Here is a 17731-nt window from a genome sequence, read left to right as displayed (position 1 = left end):
GGCCATACATGTAATGATTGCGGAGACCTTCAATGCTAGGGCAGTACAAACACCCCACAAATGACCCCATTTTGGAAAGAAGACACCCCAAGGTATATGCTGAGGGGCATATTGAGTCCATGAAAGATTGAACTTTTTGTCCCAAGTTATAGGAAAGGGAGACTTTGTGAGAAAAAACTAAAAAAATAAAAAAATTCCGCTAACTTGTGCCAAAAAAAAAAATCTTCTATGAACTCACCATGCCCTCACGGAATACCTTGGGTGTCTCTTTTTCCAAAATGGGGTCACATGTGGGGTTTTATACTGCCCTGGCATTTTAGGGGCCCTAAAGCGTGAGAAGAAGTCTGGAATCCAAATGTCTAAAAATGCACTCCTAAAAGGTACCATTGGAATTTGGGCTCCTTTGCGCACCTATTGCCAGGAGAAGTAGGGCAATGTGTTTTGGGTCTTTTTACATATACCCATGCTGGGTGAGAGAAATATCTCTGTTAAATGACAACTTTGTATAAAAAAATGGGAAAAGTTGACTTTTACAGAGATATTTCTCTCACCCAGTATGGGTATATGTAACATACACCCCAAACACATTGCCCTACTTCTTCTGAGTATGGCGGTACCACATGTGTGACACTTTTTTGCAGCCAAGATGCGCAAAGGGCCCAAATTCCAATGAGTGCTTTTAAGATTTCACAGGGCATTTTTACGCATTCCAAACTACTTGGATTCCAAACTACTTCTCACACTTTAGGGCCCCTAAAATCAGGGCAGTTAAATACCCCACAAATGACCCCATTTCGGAAAGTAGACACCCTAAGGTATTCGCTGATGGGCATAGTGAGTTCATGGAAGTTTTTCTTTTTTGTCACAAGTTAGCGGAAAATGATTGTAATAAAAATAAATAAAAAATAAAGTCTCATATTCCACTAACTTGTGACAAAAAATAAAATTTACATGAACTAACCATACCCCTCACGGAATACCTTGGGGTGTCTTCTTTCCAAAATGGGGTCACATGTGGGGTATTTATACTGCTCTGGCATTTTAGGGGCCCTAAAGTGTGAGAAGTAGTTTGGAATCCAAATGCGTAAAATGCCCTGTGAAATCTTAAAAGCATTCATTGGAATTTGGGCCCCTTTGCGCATCTTGGCTGCAAAAAAGTGTCACACATGTGGTACCGCCGTACTCAGGAGAAGTAGGGCAATGTGGTTTGGGGTGTTTTTTACATATACCCATGCTGAGTAAGAGAAATATCTCTCTAAAAGACAACTTTTTCAATTTTTTTATACAAAGTTGTCAATTGACAGAAATATTTCTCTCACCTAGCATGGGTATATGTAAAAACACACCCCAAAACACATTGCCCTACTTCTCCTGAGTACGATAATACCACATGTGTGACACTTTTCTGCAGCCTAGGTGCACAAAGGGACCCAAATTCCAATGAGTATCTTGAGGATTTCACAGGGCATTTTATACGCATTTGGATTCCAAACTACTTCTCACGCATTAGGGCCCCTAAAATGCCAGGGCAGTATAAATACCACACATGTGACCCCATTTTGGAAAGACACCCCAAGGTATTCCGTGAGGGGCATGGCGAGTTCCTTTTTTTTTTTTTTTTTTGGCACAAGTTAGCGGAAAATGATTTTTTTATTTTTTTCTTACAAAGTCTCATATTCCACTAACTTGTGACCAAAAATTAAATTTTACATGAACTAACCATACCCCTCACGTAATACCTTGGGGTGTCTTCTTTCCAAAATGGGGTCACATGTGGGGTATTTATACTGCCCTGGCATTTTAGGGGCCCTAAAGTGTGAGAAGTAGTTTGGAATCCAAGTAGTTTGGAATGCGTAAAAATGCCCTGTGAAATCTTAAAAGCACTCATTGGAATTTGGGCCCCTTTGCGCATCTTGGCTGCAAAAAAGTGTCACACATGTGGTACCGCCATACTCAGAAGAAGTAGGGCAATGTGTTTTGGGGTGTATTGTTACATATACCCATACTGGGTGAGAGAAATATCTCTGTAAAAGTCAACTTTTCCCATTTTTTTATACAAAGTTGTCATTTAACAGAGATATTTCTCTCACCCAGCATGGGTATATGTAAAAAGACACCCCAAAACACATTGCCCTACTTCTCCTGGCAATAGGTGCGCAAAGGAGCCCAAATTCCAATGGTACCTTTTAGGAGTGCATTTTTAGACATTTGGATTCCAGACTTCTTCTCACGCTTTAGGGCCCCTAAAATGCCAGGGCAGTATAAATACCCCACATGTGACCCCATTTTGGAAAGAAGACACCCCAAGGTATTCCGTGAGGGGCATGGTGAGTTCATAGAAGATTTTTTTTTTTTGGCACAAGTTAGCGGAATTTTTTTATTTTTTTAGTTTTTTCTCACAAAGTCTCCCTTTCCTATAACTTGGGACAAAAAGTTCAATCTTTCATGGACTCAATATGCCCCTCAGCATATACCTTGGGGTGTCTTCTTTCCAAAATGGGGTCATTTGTGGGGTGTTTGTACTGCCCTAGCATTTGAAGGTCTCCGCAATCATTACATGTATGGCCAGCATTAGCTGGCTATTCTCCTTATATTGAGCATACGGGTAATATTTTTTTTTTCGTTCAGCCTCTGGGCTGAAAGAAAAAATGAACGGCACAGATTTCTTCATTCGCATCGATCAAAAAATCTTTGCCAAAAAATGTGCAAAAAAAAAAAGGAGGGGAAAGGCGTCTGCCAGGACATAGGAGTTCCGCCCAACATCCAAACCCACTGAGCTCATATGCCCTGGCAAACCCGATTTCTCCATTCACATCAATCGATGTGGATGAATAAATCATTGCCGGAATTTATTTATTTTTTTATAAAAAATGTTTGCCAAAGCCCTGTGTGCCTGTCCTGTGTCACGCAATCCCTATACTAATAAGCCTCGGCCGCAACGCAATAAATTTCTTAACATTAACTTTATATAACATTTGAAACAGAACATTAACTTTTAAAAACTTTATTGAACTTTTGGAACATTAACTTTTTTGCTTACCTGTGTGCCTGTCCTGTGTGATGCAATCCCTATACTAATAGTGTACCTATGTGTGGTACTTCCGGAAACACTCCCCTAAGCATAGGGCAGTCAGGACAGAAATAGCGGGTGTCACGCCTTATTCCACTCCTGCTACAGACACAACATTTTTTTCGGGGTGGCGCTTGGTTTCAGGTACCAGTAACGACATTGGGGAAATGTCGCTCGTGTAGACGGCTCACTCCTGGATACAGGAGGTTCTCGATGATCTCTTCCTGAAATTTGAGGAAGGATCTTGTTCTCCCAGCCTTACTGTATAGAACAAAACTATTATATACAGCCAATTGAATTAAATATACAGACACGTTCTTATACCAGCGTCTTGTCCTGCGGGAAAGTAAATAAGGAGCCAACATCTGGTCATTGAAGTCCCCCCCTCCCATGAGCGAATTATAGTTGTGGACACAGAGGGGCTTTTCAATGACTCCAGTTGCTCGTTCAATTTCGATTGTCGTGTCTGCGTGAATGGAGGAGAGCATGTAAACGTCACGCTTGTCTCTCCATTTCACCGCAAGCAGTTCTTCGTTACACAAGGCAGCCCTCTCCCCCCTTGCAAGACGGGTGGTAACGAGCCGTTGAGGGAAGCCCCGGCGACTAGGTCGTGCGGTGCTACAGCAGCCAATCTGTTCTAAAAACAAATAAAAATTGTCCACATAAAGATGGTACCCCTTGCCAAATAAGGGTGACACCAAGTCCCAGACTGTCTTCCCACTGCTCCCCAGGTTGTCAGGACAACCGACCGGCTCCAGGGTCTGATCTTTACCCTCATAGACTCGAAATTTGTGCATATAGCCTGTGGCCCTTTCACAGAGCTTATACAATTTGACCCCATATCGGGCGCGCTTGCTTGGGATGTATTGTTTGAAGCCAAGGCGCCCGGTAAAATATATAAGGGACTCATCTATGCAGATGTTTTGCTCAGGGGTATACAAATCTGCAAATTTGGTGTTAAAGTGGTCTATAAGGGGCCGAATTTTGTGGAGCCAGTCAAATGCTGGGTGGCCTCTGGGACGAGAGGTGCTGTTGTCACTAAAGTGCAAGAAACGCAGGATGGTCTCAAATCGTGTCCTGGACATGGCAGCAGAGAACATGGGTATGTGATGAATTGGGTTCGTGGACCAATATGACCGCAATTCATGCTTTTTTGTCAGGCCCATGTTGAGGAGAAGGCCCAGAAAAGTTTTAAATTCGGAAACTTGGACAGGTTTCCACCGGAAAGTCTGGGCATAAAAGCTTCCCGGGTTGGCGGCTATAAATTGAGTGGCATACTATTTGTTTCTGCCACGACTAAGTCCAAGAGCTCTGCAGTCAAGAACAGCTAAAAATCTGAGCTGTCTCAACCCGAACTCCAGACTGGGCGGTGAAAGGGGGAACTACTGGTGCGGCTGAAGTTGGGGGCTGACAATAAGGGTTTGCCAGCACCTCAGGGACTCTAGGGGCTCTACGGGCCTGTCTGTGTGGTGGCTGCGACGGGGGAACTAATGCACGTGCCACCGTACCAGCTTCAACTGCCCTTCTGGTGCTCGCCACTTCACCATGTTCTACAGCAGTGCTGGTACTAGGTCCAGGATGGGCTGCGCTGCTGGTGTATGCCTCACCACGTAATCCGACAGCGCCCCACTCTGCTGCCCTTGAAGCGGATGCTGCGCAACCTGTGGTCTAGCAACACGGGGCCGGGTACGCCTGGTGGTATCAGGGACCTCAGCCTCCTCGTCCGAACTTTGGGTCAGAGAGCCACTGCTTTCTACAGGTTCGTATTCTGACCCGCTGGATTCGTCAGATGAGGGTTCCCATTCCTCATCCGACTGGGTCAGAAGCCTGTAGGCCTCTTCAGAAGAATACCCCTTACTTGCCATTTGGTCAACTAAATTTAGGGGGTATTCCCTGAGACTACCCAAGAAAAAAAGCAAGCCTGTCTTACAAATGGGAGGCTAGCGAAGTACAGGAAACCGCTGCGATTGATAAAAATATCAAAACTGATTTTTTTTTTATCGCCGCAGCGCTTGTGAAGTGATTGTGCAGTGATAAAAAATATATATATTTTTGTCACTGCGGCAGGGCGGGCATGGGTGAACACACGTGTGGGCGACCGATCAGGCCTGATCGGGCAAACACAGCGTTTTGGGTGGAGGGCGAACTAAGGTGACACTAATACTATTATAGATCTGACTGTGATCAGACTGTGATCAGATACTATAAAAGTACCAATGCTGATTAGCGATACGCTAATCAGCAAATCAGTGACTGCGGTGCGGTGGGCTGGGCGCTAACCGATGCTAACTACCTAACAAAGGGGCCTAAACTAACCTAAAACCTAATAGTCAATACCAGTGGGAAAAAAATGTGACAGTTTACACTGATCACTTTTTCCCCTTTCACTAGTGATTGACAGGGGTGATCAAGGGGTTAATTGGGGTGATGGGGGGTGATCTGGGGCTAAGTGTAGTGTTTGGTGTACTCACAGTGATGTGTGTCCTCTGCTGGGACCAACCGACGAAAAGGACCAGCAGAGGAGCACAGAAGCCATTTAAAGGGATTCTGTCACCTCCCCTAAGGCAAAAAACGATTTAAAACCAGCCATGCAGCACAGCTTACCTGGATTAGGCTGTGCTGTTCAATCTTGAAATCCGTCCAGCAGTTAGTTCAAAAAACGAGTTTGATCAATAAGGAAATGCGTCCTGAAGGTGCCCAGAGGGGCGTTTTTTTCTTCTGAGAGAGCCCAGTCCCGCCCCTTTTTCAGTGCCCAGCCCGCCTTCCTTTTACTTCCTAACCGCCGCCCCCAGCCTGCCACAGCCTCCCCTTCCTCTCCTCCCCCTCCCTCTTGCCGAACGAAGTCTCGCACAGGCGCAGTACCCACTGAGGGCTGCGCCTGTGCGATCATCAGGAGACTGAGGGCGGCAGCTTCATCTTCGTCACTGGGCATGCGCCGAGCCCAGTGACGTCCGATGCTCGCTCTTCCCTCAGTCAGCAGGGAAGAGAGAGCATCGGACGTCACTGGGCTCGGCGCATGCCCAGTGACGAAGATGAAGCTGCCGCCCTCAGTCTCCTGATGATCGCACAGGCGCAGCCCTCAGTGGGTACTGCGCCTGTGCGAGACTTCGTTCGGCAAGAGGGAGGGGGAGGAGAGGAAGGGGAGGCTGTGGCAGGCTGGGGGCGGCGGTTAGGAAGTAAAAGGAAGGCGGGCTGGGCACTGAAAAAGGGGCGGGACTGGGCTCTCTCAGAAGAAAAAAACGCCCCTCTGGGCACCTTCAGGACGCATTTCCTTATTGATCAAACTCGTTTTTTGAACTAACTGCTGGACGGATTTCAAGATTGAACAGCACAGCCTAATCCAGGTAAGCTGTGCTGCATGGCTGGTTTTAAATCGTTTTTTGCCTTAGGGGAGGTGACAGAATCCCTTTAAGGCTACTTTCACACTTGCGCTTGATCGGATCCGTTCTGAATGGATCCGATCATATTAATGCAGACGGAGGCTCCGTTCAGTACGGATCCGTCTGCATTAATAACTTAGAAAAATTAGTTTGAAAAATTAGTTTGAAAAAAAAGTCTGAAAGTAGCCTTAGCGGATCCGTTCAGACTTTCAATGTAAAGTCAATGGGGGACGGATCCGCTTGAAGATTGAGCCATATGGTGTCATCTTCAAGCGGATCCGTTCCCATTGACTTACATTGTAAGTCTGAACGGATCCGCTCGCCTCCGCATGGCCAGGCGGACAGCTGAACGCTGCAAGCAGCGTTCAGCTGTCCGCCTGGCCGTGCGGAGGCGAGCGGAGCGGAGGCTGAACGCCGCCAGACTGATGCAGTCTGAGCGGATCCACTCCATTCAGACTGCATCAGGGCTGGACGGGTCCGCTCGTGAGCTCCTTCAAACGGAGCTCACGAGCGGACCGACGAACGCAAGTGTGAAAGTAGCCTAACACCTTATATTTATAAATATAAGATGTTAAATGGCTTCTGATTCGATTGTATGCACTCGTAAATGAATAGCCCCGGGCCCTATCTTATATGAAGGATGGCCTTATGCCTATCCCATGCATGCTTAAACTTCTTCACTGCATTAGCAGTTACCACTTCTGCAGGAAGGCTATTCCATGCATCCACTACTCTCTCAGTAAAGTAATACTTCCTGATATTACTTTTAAACCTTTGCCCCTCTAATTTAAAACTATGTCCTCTCGTAGCAGTTTTTCTTCTTTTAAATATTCTCTCCTCTTTTACCTTACATTTCATTTATATATTTAGAAGTTTCTGTCATATCCCCTCTGTCTCGTCTTTCTTCCAAGCTATACATGTTAAGGTCCTTTAATCTTTCCTGGTAAGTTTTATCCTGCAATCCATGCACCAGTTTAGTAGCTCTTCTCTGAACGCTCTCCAACGTATCAAAATCCTTCTGGAGATATGGTCTCCAGTACTCCACACAATACTCCAAATGAGGTCTCACTAGTGCTCTGTAGAGCGGCATGAGCACCGCCCTCTTTCTGTTAATGCCTCTCCCTATACACCCAAGCATTCTGCTATCATTTCCTGCTGCTCTATGACAATGTCTGCCTACCTTTAAGTCTTTTGAAATAATGATCCCTAAATCCCTTTCCTCAGATACTGAGGTTAGGACTGTATCACTGATTTTATATTCTGCTTTTGGATTTTTGAGCCTCAGGTGCATTATGTCAGGCTTACTGGCCTATAGTTGCCTGATTCTTCTCTACTACCTTTCTTGTGAATGGGCACATTTGCTCATTTCCAATATTTTGGGACGACTCCTGTTACCAGTGATTGGTTAAATAAATCTGTTAATGGTTTTGCTAGTTCACCGCTAAGCTCTTTTAACCACTTCAACCCCCCTAGCTGAAACCCCCTTAATGACCAGGCCACTTTTTACACTTCTGCACTACACTACTTTCACCGTTTATTGCTCTGTCATGCAACTTACCACCCAAATGAATTTTACCTCCTTTTCTTCTCACTAATAGAGCTTTCATTTGGTGGTATTTCATTGCTGACATTTTTTGTTATTAATCGAAATTTAACGATTTTTTTGCAACAAAATGACATTTTTCACTTTCAGTTATAAAATTTTTCAAAAACAACAACATCCATATATAAATTTTTCTCTAAATTTATTGTTCTACATGTCTTTGATAAAAGAAAATGTTTGGGTAAAAAAAAAAAAATGGCTTGGGTAAAAGTTATAGCGTTTACAAACTATGGTACAAAAATGTGAATTTCTGCTTTTTGAAGCAGCTCTGACTTTCTGAGCACCTGTCATGTTTCCTGAGGTTGTACAAGGCTGCAAAAGAAGTGTCACACATGTGGTATCGACGTACTCAGGAAAAGTTGGGGAATGTGTTTTGGGGTGTCATTTTACATATACCCATGCTGGGTGAGATAAATATCTTGGTCAAATGCCAACTTTGTATAAAAAAATGGGAAAAGTTGTCTTTTGCCGAGATATTTCTATATTTATGTAAAAAGACACCCCAAATCACATTGCCCAACTTCTCCTGAGTACGGCGATACCAGATGTGTGACACTTTTTTGCAGCCTAGGTGGGCAAAGGGGCCCACATTCCAAAGAGCACCTTTAGGATTTCACCGGCCATTTTTTACAGATTTTGATTTCAAACTACTTCGCACACATTAGGGCCCCTAAATTGCCAGGGCAGTATAACTACCCCACAAGTGACCCTATTTTGGAAAGAAGACACCCTAAGGTATTTCGTGAGGGGCATGGCGAGTTCCTAGAATTTTTTTATTTTTTGTCACAAGTTAGTGGAATATGAGACCTTGGGGTGTCTTCTTTCCAAAATGGGGTCACTTGTGGGGAAGTTATACTGCCCTGGCATTCTAGGGGCCCTAATGTGTGGTAAGTAGTTTGAAATCAAAATGTGTAAAAAATGACTTGTGAAATCCTAAAGGTGCTCTTTAGAATGTGGGCCCCTTTGCCCACCTAGGCTGCAAAAAAGTGTCACACATCTGGTATCGCCGTACTCAGGAGAAGTTGGGCAATGTGTTTTGGGGTGTCTTTTTACATATACCCATGCTGGGTGAGAGAAATATCTCGGCAAAAGACAACTTTTCCCATTTTTTTATACAAAGTTGGCATTTGACCAAGATATTTATCTCACCCAGCATGGGTATATGTAAAATGACACCCCAAAACACATTGCCCAACTTCTCCTGAGTACGGCGATACCACATGTGTGACATTTTTTTGCAGCCTAGGTGGGCAAAGGGGCCCAAATTCCTTTTATGAGGGCATTTTTAGACATTTGGATCCCAGACTTCTTCTCACGCTTTCGGGCCCCTAAAATCCCAGGGCAGTATAAATACCCCACATGTGACCCCATTTTGGAAAGAAGACACCCCAAGGTATTCAATGAGGGTCATGGCGAGTTCATAGAATTTTTTTTTTGGCACAAGTTAGCGGAAATTGATTATTTTTTGTATTTTCTCACAAAGTCTCCCTTTCTGCTAACTTGGGACAAAAATTTATATCTTTCATGGACTCAATATTCCCCTCACGGAATACCTTGGGGTGTCTTCTTTCCGAAATGGGGTCACATGTGGGGTATTTATACTGCCCTGGCATTTTAGGGGCCCTAAAGCGTGAGAAGAAGTCTGGAATATAAATGTCAAAAAAAATTTACGCAATTGGATTCCGTGAGGGGTATGGTGAGTTCATGTGAGATTTTATTTTTTGACACAAGTTAATGGAATATGAGACTTTGTAAGAAAAAAATAAAAAATAAAAAAAATTCCGCTAACTTGGGCCAAAAAAATGTCTGAATGGAGCCTTACAGGGGGGTGATCAATGACAGGGGGGTGATCAGGGAGTCTATTTGGGGTGATCACCCCCTTGTCATTGATCACCCCCCTGTGAGGCTCCATTCAGACGTCCGTATGATTTTTACGGATCCACGGATACATGGATCGGATCCGCAAAACACATATGGACGTCTGAATGGAGCCTTACAGGGGGGTGATCAATGATAGGGGGGTGATCAGGGAGTTTATATGGGGTGATCACCCCCCTGTAGGGCTCCAGACGTCCGTATGTGTTTTGCGGATCCGATCCATGTATCTGTGGATCCGTAAAAATCATACGGACGTCTGAATGGAGCCTTACAGGGGGGTGATCAATGACAGGGGGGTGATCAGGAAGTCTATATGGGTGATCACCCCCCTGTCATTGATCACCCCCCCCTGTAAGGCTCCATTCAGACGTCCGTATGTGTTTTGCGGATCTGATCCATGTATCTGTGGATCCGTAAAAATCATACGGACGTCTGAATGGAGCCTTACAAGGGGGTGATCAATGACAGGGGGTGATCAGGGAGTCTATATGGGTGATCACCCCCCTGTAAGGCTCCATTCAGACGTCCGTATGTGTTTTGCGGATCCGATCCATGTATCCGTGGATCCGTAAAAATCATACGGACGTCTGAATGGAGCCTTACAGGGGGGTGATCAATGACAGGGGGTGATCAGGAAGTCTATATGGGTGATCACCCCCCTGTCATTGATCACCCCCCTGTAAGGCTCCATTCAGACGTCCGTATGTGTTTTGCGGATCCGATCCATGTATCCGTGGATCCGTAAAAATCATTCGGACGTCTGAACGGAGCCTTACAGGGGGGTGATCAATGACAGGGGGGGTGATCAGGGAGTCTATATGGGTGATCACCCCCTTGTCATTGATCACCCCCCTGTAAGGCTCCATTCAGACGTCCTTATGTGTTTTGCGGATCCGATCCATGTATCCGTAAAAATCATACGGACGTCTGAATGGAGCCTTACAGGGGGGTGATCAATGACAAGGGGGTGATCAGAGAGTCTATATGGGTGATCACCCCCCTGTAAGGCTCCATTCAGACGTCTGTATGTGTTTTGCGGATCCGATCCATGTATCCGTGGATCCGTAAAAAACATACGGACGTCTGAATGGAGCCTTACAGGAGGGTGATCAATGACAGGGGGGTGATCAGGGAGTCTATATGGGTGATCACCCCCCTGTCATTGATCACCCCCCTGTAAGGCTCCATTCAGACGTCCGTATGTGTTTTGCGGATCCGATCCATGTATTCGTGGATCCGTAAAGATCATACGGACGTCTGAATGGAGCCTTACAGGGGGTGATCAGGGAGTCTATATGGGGTGATCAGGGGTTCATAAGGTGTTAATATGTGACTGGGGGGGTGTAGTGTAGTGTAGTGGTGTTTGGTGCTACTTTACACAGCTACCTGTGCCCTCTGGTGGTTGATCCAAACAAAAGGGACCACCAGAGGACCAGGTAGCAGGTATATTAGACGCTGTTATCAAAACAGCGTCTAATATACCTGTAAAGGGTTAAAAAAAATCGCATCTCCAGCCTGCCAGCGAACGATCGCCGTTGGCAGGCTAGAGATCCACTCGCTTACCTTCCGATCCTGTGAACGGAAATCTCGCGAGATGACGTATATATGCGTGACTGTGCGCAGAGCTGCCGCCTCCGGACCGCGATCCTGCGTTCGACGGTCCGGAGGCGGTTAAAGACTATACTACTGGCAGAGACTTATATGTTAACCGGAGGTCCGTCAAGCGGAGCTACCTCCCAGAGCACATGCATAACCTCCGCGAGGGAGAGGAAATGGAATTCATCCCTGCCGAGGGCCTGCGAGGCCCCTATGTCCCCGGCCGTGACCCGTCCAAGGAACAAATCGGAGGACTGGGAAATTGATGAGGACTATACTGGCTGCGAGCGTGAACCAGCACGCTCTCCAGAACCGGCCCATCATGCCTTTCAAGAGCGGGGCTCCTTTATCGGCCCGAACGTCTTTTGGCAACCGACAGTGGTGGAGAAGAGGGTGAGCCGTGGCCCTCACCTGAGCTGCCTCGCAGGGAGAAGACTATCCGAGAATTGGAAGATGTGGAAAGATTCCATGCTGCCCTGGATAACATCCGAAAAGGAAAAAGAGCGGACGCCTCACCTGAACCTGCAGCGGCTGCGCAGGATGCACAAACTTCTATACCAGTGCCGGGGGCGACAGCGGAGGACAGCAATCCCGAGACTAAAAGCCTAGACGACCAGATCGTGTGGCTGGAGAAACGGTTGCGGGAGCTGCGCCAGATTGCCTCCGCCAGGATCCAGACTCCACCTAAACAGAAGGACTCGGATGTCTCCGGGTCTGAGGTGAGAGTACCTGTCCCCGCCAGCCGGCAACCTTTAGTGTCAGCACCTGCGGTGAGGTCCTCCTATGCTGTGCACAGACGCGCAGAGTCAGTTGTCCCGGAACCCACCGGACCGCTTGCAGCAGCGGTACCCAGGCCAGTGCAGCAGCCCACTATTGTCATGCCTGCACCGGTGCGGTCAGCAACCGTCATTTCCCCTAGGCCTATGGGGCCAATACCTATTAGGGGTCCTTTCATGTAGCAGTTGCCCCCCAATACTGTGTTGTGGGCTCATCCGCCTGTTGACGCTCACTACAGGCCCAATCTACAAATGGAGCCAGGGAGCACCACTGCAATGCCAAGTGGATTTGACATGCCCCTGTGAATTGGCCTGCCAGGCCATTGTTTGATTTCTTTTTGCCAAGGGACCCTATCAAAGTGGATTAACCCTTTCAGGACAGGAGTCCTTTGTTTTGGCCCTCTGTTGCTGCTGCCAGTTACCCACGGCTCAGTGGAGGCGGTAAACCACTGAAATACCAAATGTAGCAAGGCCATATTGTTTTACACAATCTCCTGCCTGCTTTCTCAGAGTGAAAAACCCAGTTGTGCCTATTTTTGTATGTTGCACCTTTAACCCCCTTTTCAGGTTGATTAAGGGATCTTGCAGCACTTGCTTTTATATGCCATTTAAATAATGTTGACTACTTTTATGTGCTGTGACTTTTTATTATGCAACTTAATTTTAAAGGGAATGTGCCCAGAGATGACTCTAACGTATGTAGGCCTCTGAGATTTTGCTACTTTTAAAGAAATGTGCCCAGAGATGACTCTAACGTATGTAGGCCTCTGAGATTTTGCTACTTTTAAAGAAATGTGCCCAGAGATGACTCTAACGTACAAACCGGATTCCAAAAAAGTTGGGACACTAAACAAATTGTGAATAAAAACTGAATGCAATGATGTGGAGATGGCAAATATCAATATTTTATTTGTAATAGAACGTAGATGACAGATCAAACGTTTAATCCGAGTAAATGTATCATTTTAAAGGAAAAATAAGTTGATTCAAATTTTCACAGTGTCAACAAATCCCCAAAAAGTTGGGACAAGTAGCAATAAGAGGCTGGAAAAAGTATATTTGAGCATAACGAAGAGCTGGAAGACCAATTAACACTAATTAGGTCAATTGGCAACATGATTGGGTATAAAAAGAGCTTCTCAGAGTGGCAGTGTCTCTCAGAAGCCAAGATGGGTAGATGATCACCAATTCCCACAATGTTGCGCAGAAAGATAGTGGAGCAATATCAGAAAGGTGTTACCCAGTGAAAAATTGCAAAGACTTTGCATCTATCATCATCAACTGTGCATAACATCATCCAAAGATTCTGAGAATCTGGAACAATCTGTGCGTAAGGGTCAAGGCCGTAAAACCATACTGGATGCCCATGATCTCCGGGCCCTTAAACGACACTGCACCACAAACAGGAATGCTACTGTAAAGGAAATCACAGAATGGGCTCAGGAATACTTCCAGAAACCATTGTCAGTGAACACAATCCACCGTGCCATCCGCCGTTGCCAGCTGAAATTCTACAGTGCAAAGAAGAAGCCATTTCTAAGCAAGATCCACAAGCTCAGGCGTTTTCACTGGGCCAGGGATCATTTAAAATGGAGTGTGGCAAAATGGAAGACTGTTCTGTGGTCAGACGAGTTACGGTTCGAAGTTCTTTTTGGAAATCTGGGACGCCATGTCATCCGGACCAAAGAGGACAAGGACAACCCAAGTTGCTATCAACGCTCAGTTCAGAAGTCTGCATCTCTGATGGTATGGGGTTGCATGAGTGCGTGTGGCATGGGCAGCTTGCATGTCTGGAAAGGCACCATCAATGCAGAAAAATATATTCAGGTTCTTAGTGGCGTCGCTAGAGGGGGGCGAGGGGGGGCAATTGCCCCCCCCTATGTTGTTCCTTGCCCCCCCCCCGGGTGCCCCCCCGCTGATTCCCCCGAGTGAATACTAATGAGCGCTTCCATTATGGAAGCGCTCATTAGTACCGAAGAACCAGGAAGTGGTGAACGCTCTGTACTTACCACTTCCTGGTCCTCGGCTGTCGGCTGTGCAGGGCTGCGCACAGCGTGAGGTCGCTCTGTGACCTCACGCTGTGCACGCCAGTTTAGAGCACAGTCGACTGAGGAGGGAGAAAATGGCAGGCGGCGTCCGTCCAGGAGCAGAAGAGGTAAGTGTTTTTTTATTTTATTTTATAAAAAATGTGGCTGCTGGGGGCATTATGGGGGCTAATAGGAGGCATATGGGGGCTAATAGGAGGCATATGGGGGCATTTGGAGGCATATGGGGCTAATTGGAGGCATATTTGGGGGCTAATTGGAGGCATATTTGGGGGCTAATTGGAGGCATATGGGGGCATTTGGAGGCATATTTGGGGGCTAATTGGAGGCATATTTTGGGGCTAATAGGAGGCATATGGGGCTAATAGGAGGCATATGGGGCTAATTGGAGGCATATGGGGGCTAATAGGCATATGGGGGCTAATTGGAGACATATGGGGGCTAATTGGAGGCATATGGGGGCTAATTGGAGGCATATGGGGTCTATGGGGCTAATTGGAGGCATATGGGGGCTAATTGGAGGCATATGGGGCTAATTGGAGGCATATGGGGGCTAATTGGAGGCATATGGGGTCTATGGGGCTAATTGGAGGCATATGGGGGCTAATTGGGGGCTAATAGGAGGCATATGGGGGCTAATTGGAGGTATATGGGGGCTAATTGGAGGCATATGGGGTCTATGGGGCTAATTGGAGGCATATGGGGTTAATTGGAGGCATATGGGGGCTAATTGGAGGCATATGGGGGCTAATTGGAGGCATATGGGGGCTAATTGGAGGCATATAGGGGCTAATTGGGGGCTAATAGGAGGCATATGGGGGCTAATTGGGGGCTAATTGGAGGCATATGGGGGCTAATTGGAGGTATATGGGGTCTATGTGGCTAATTGGAGGCATATGGGGGTTAATTGGAGGCATATGGGGGCTAATTGGAGGTATATGGGGGCTAATTGGAGGCATATGGGGTCTATGGGGCTAATTGGAGGCATATGGGGTTAATTGGAGGCATATGGGGGCTAATTGGAGGCATATGGGGGCTAATTGGAGGCATATGGGGGCTAATTGGAGGCATATAGGGGCTAATTGGGGGCTAATAGGAGGCATATGGGGGCTAATTGGGGGCTAATTGGAGGCATATGGGGGCTAATTGGAGGTATATGGGGTCTATGGGGCTAATTGGAGGCATATGGGGGTTAATTGGAGGCATATGGGGGCTAATTGGGGGCTAATAGGAGGCATATGGGGGCTAATAGGAGGCATATGGGGGCTAATTGAAGGCATATGGGGGCTAATTGGAGGCATATGGAGCTAATTGGAGGCATATGGGGGCTAATAAGAGGCATAATGGGGGCTAATTAGAGGCATAATGTGGGCTAATGAGGCATAATGTGGGCTAATGAGGCATAATGGGGGCTAATGGGGCTAATAAGAATAATGGGGGCTAATGAGGCATAAGGGCTGATATGGGGGCTAATGAGAGGCATAATGAGGGCTAATGAGAGGCATAATGTGTCATCCACAGATGCCCCCATAACAGTGTGTCTTCCACAGATCCACCATAACAGTGCGCCTGTGCACTGACGAGAGACAGAAAGAAGGGGAAAGAATCCGCGGAAGCAAGCAGAGGACGGCACAGCAGATGACTGAATAGCTTCTTTTGTAAGTAAATTGTTTTATCATAAATGTATCCCTGCAGACCGCAACTCTCTCGTATTTTGTAATCTTATTTCTATATACTTATTTTGTTTTTGCCCCCCCATTTTTGACTGTGGTATCTTTGTGCCCCCCCTATATATTGTTCCTAGAGTCGCCACTGCAGGTTCTAGAACAACATATGCTCCCATCCAGACGTCATCTCTTTCAGGGAAGACCCTGCATTTTTCAACAAGTTAATGCCAGACCACATTCTGCATCAATCACAACATCATGGCTGCGTAGGAGAAGGATCCGGGTACTGAAATGGCCAGTCTGCAGTCAAGAGGAAGGTGCAACAAAGAAGGCCCAAGACGATTGAACAGTTAGAGGCCTGTATTAGACAAGAATGGGAGAGCATTCCTATTTCTAAACTTGAGAAACTGGTCTCCTCGGTCCCCAGACGTCTGTTGAGTGTTGTAAGAAGAAGGGGAGATGCCACACGGTGGTGAAAATGGCCTTGTCCCAACTTTTTGGGGATTTGTTGACACCATGAAATTCTGATTTAATATATTTTTCCCTTAAAATGGTACATTTTCTCAGTTTAAACTTTTGTTCCGTGATTTATGTTCTATTCTGAATAAAATATTAGAAGTTGGCATCTCCACATCATTGCATTCAGTTTTTATTCACGATTTGTATAGTGTCCCAACTTTTTTGGAATCCGGTTTGTATATGGGCCTCTGAGATCCTGCCTTATTGACACTGTGGTGAGGGAATGCTTACACTTAACACCTGGATTGAACAAATTACAAGAAAGAAACCTGGGTACGGACTTCTATTTATTCTTTGAGCCTCTAAGAACTTATAACTGTTTTATATTTTTCTATGGACTACTACCGTTTTATTATGGACAATTTGCACTTAAAGTTTTATAATGGACTAATCCTGGTATCCTTGATACGCTGCACCAGGTCAGCGCCCCCTGTTCCCTTACATTATCCTAAAAGAAGAGAACGACGCCCCTTTTCATCGAACTTGCTCCTTAGCCAGTGGAACTGCCTGATGTATACATATAATGTATTTTGCAAATGTAGATGTATTTTTCTGCTTTGTATTCTTTTTCTCTTTCAGGTGCAGTATCCAGCTGGGCAGGGCCCGTTTATGTTGCGCCGAGGACGGGCACTAGGTAGGGGTGGGCACTACACAAGGGTTAATTGGGTCACGTGTTACTTCTGCTCACAAGGGACAGTGATATTATATTTATCTATGCATTTCATGTATTTTTCTGTGTGTTTTTCATATGTTGTTTCCCCTGTTATATGCTCAGCAGGCCTATTTGGGTGTAGTTAGACATCCCAGACACTAGAGGGAGATAGGGAGCCTCTAGTATAAATGTCAAGGCCCAGACAGGGAGAGGTTAGGTCATAGTCAGGAATCTGTGGAGACAGAAGTGAGAAGGCACCAGCCAGAGATATGCTGAGGGCCTCCTCCTGACATGCAGCTAGACAGTCCTGGTTTCTAGTTGCCCCAGGAGGCTAGAAGGAGTACAGCCTGCCTGGAGACCAGTGATCCTACAACCACAGAAAAAGTAACCCCAGTAGTAGGGATGAACCTCCTGGGAGAAACCAGCAGCATCCCTCACAACAGGAACAGAACAACCAGCTCAGAGAAGTAAGCTGATGGGCAGAGGTACTATAAAATAGAAGCAAGGGTCAATACGGGAGGAAGAATTATTACAAGGATTAAAGC

This window comes from Bufo gargarizans, chromosome 10, assembly GCF_014858855.1.
Source record: "Bufo gargarizans isolate SCDJY-AF-19 chromosome 10, ASM1485885v1, whole genome shotgun sequence".
NCBI classification, from domain to species: domain Eukaryota; kingdom Metazoa; phylum Chordata; class Amphibia; order Anura; family Bufonidae; genus Bufo; species Bufo gargarizans.
The sequence above is the reverse complement of the archived record's forward strand: the minus strand, read 5'-3'. Positions refer to the sequence as shown.